The sequence below is a fragment of the Sturnira hondurensis genome, unplaced genomic scaffold (assembly GCF_014824575.4).
Source record: "Sturnira hondurensis isolate 20B ecotype Veracruz unplaced genomic scaffold, ASM1482457v3 Scaffold0000856, whole genome shotgun sequence".
Taxonomy (NCBI): Eukaryota; Metazoa; Chordata; class Mammalia; order Chiroptera; family Phyllostomidae; genus Sturnira; species Sturnira hondurensis.
The window spans coordinates 212747-214550 of NW_028073487.1; the positions used below are offsets into that span (position 1 = coordinate 212747).

Genomic DNA, 1804 nt, shown 5'->3' on the forward strand with positions numbered 1-1804 from the left:
AAAAAATATATATGGCACACTTAAGTCCTAATATATAAATTATAACATTAAATGAAAATTATATATATATATATATATATATTAAAAGATAGATAGTGGCTGAGTATATTTTTAAAAGCCTAATTATTTTGTGCTTACAGCAAAATCACTTTGAATATGGTATAGTCAGACTTAAAGCAAAGGATGGGAAAAGACACATTATGCCAAGAATAATCAAAACAAAGCAAGAAATCATGCCAATGGATGCTAACTAGACATATTGTGGTGATCATTTCACCACAGTGTATACAAGTATTGAATCATTACATTCAAACTAATATAATGTTATAATAACAAACTATAGAAATGATCCCTGAAAGTATAGTCTTATAATATTATAAAAGCTGACATATTATACAACCTGAACCTTATATGTAACTTAAAACTAATATAATATTGTATATCAATTACACCTCATTTATAAAAAAGAAAGAAAAAGCAATATGAATATCAGATAAAACAGAGTTCGGAGCAAAGAAAATTACAACACAGAAAAGGACATCATATAATAACAAATGTTTAGTTCGCCAAGAAGATACGGTACGGTACTCCTAAATGTATATTGTACACAATAAATAGAATTACAAAAGATAAGAAGCAAAAACTAATACAACAAAAAAGAAAAAAAGATGACTCTACAATTAATCTGGAAATTTCAAGGCCCTTCTCTCAATACCTGCTAAAATAATCACACAGATTCAGCAAGGAGATTGAATAAACCAACACCATTAAACAAGAGAACCCTGCACCCAACAAGAGCAAAATACAAATGATTTTAAGTGCCCATAGAACATATGCCAAGATAGATCATATTCTGGGGCATAAAAGAAAGCTCAATAAATTTAAAATGATTGAAATCCTAGGAGTATTTTTTTGACCAGAGTGGAATCAAATAAGAAATAATTAATAGAAAAAAACAGGAACATCTTTAAAAATTTGTAAGCCAAACAATACCCCCCTTTTTTTCATTCTAGGCAAATACTTTATTTTTTTAATTTAATTCTTGTTCAAGTACAGTTTTCTGTCTTATATTCCCAGCCCTGCCCCCCAGTGCTCCCCACCTCGCTCCCATTTCCACCCCCCACCCTTAGTTACTGCACATGTGTCCTTTATACTCATTCCTGTGAATCCTTCCCCTTTTCCCCTGTGATTCTCTCCCCTCTCCCCTCTGGTCCCTGTCAGCCTGTTCTGTATTTCAGTGTCTTTGGTCATATTTTGCTTGCTTGTTTGTTTTGTTGTTTAGATTCCTGTTAAAGGTGACATCATATGGTATTTGTCTTTCACTGCCTGGCTTATTTCGCTCAGCATAATGCTTTCCAGTTCCATCCATGCTGTTTTTTGCAAAGGGTAGGAGCTCCTTCTTCCTTTCTGCAGCATAGAATTCCATTGTGTAAATATACCATAGTTTTTTGATCCAGTCATTTACTGATGGGCATCTAGGTTGCTTCCAGCACTTGGCTATTGTAAATTGTGCTGCTATGAACATCGGGGTGCATAGGTTCTTTTGGATTGGTGTTTCAGGGTTCTTAGGATATACTCCTAAGAGTGGAATTGCTGGGTCTAAAGACACGTTCATTTTTAGTTTTCTTAGAAATTTCATACTGTTTTCCATAGTGGTTGTACCAGTCTGCAATCCCACCAACAGTGAACTAGGGTTCCCTTTTCCCCACAACCTCTCCAGCACTTGTTGCTTGTTTCTTTGCTTATGATAGCCATTCTGACTGGTGTAAAGTGGGATCTCATTGTGGTTTTAATTTGCATCTCT

The 1804-nt window shown here is 34.2% G+C and overlaps 1 pseudogene; it reads right to left on the minus strand.

Moving 5' to 3' along the window:
• Positions 1 to 249: 249 nt before the first annotated feature.
• LOC118990116 (uncharacterized) lies at positions 250 to 368 on the minus strand (annotated as a pseudogene).
• Positions 369 to 1804: the final 1436 nt, after the last annotated feature.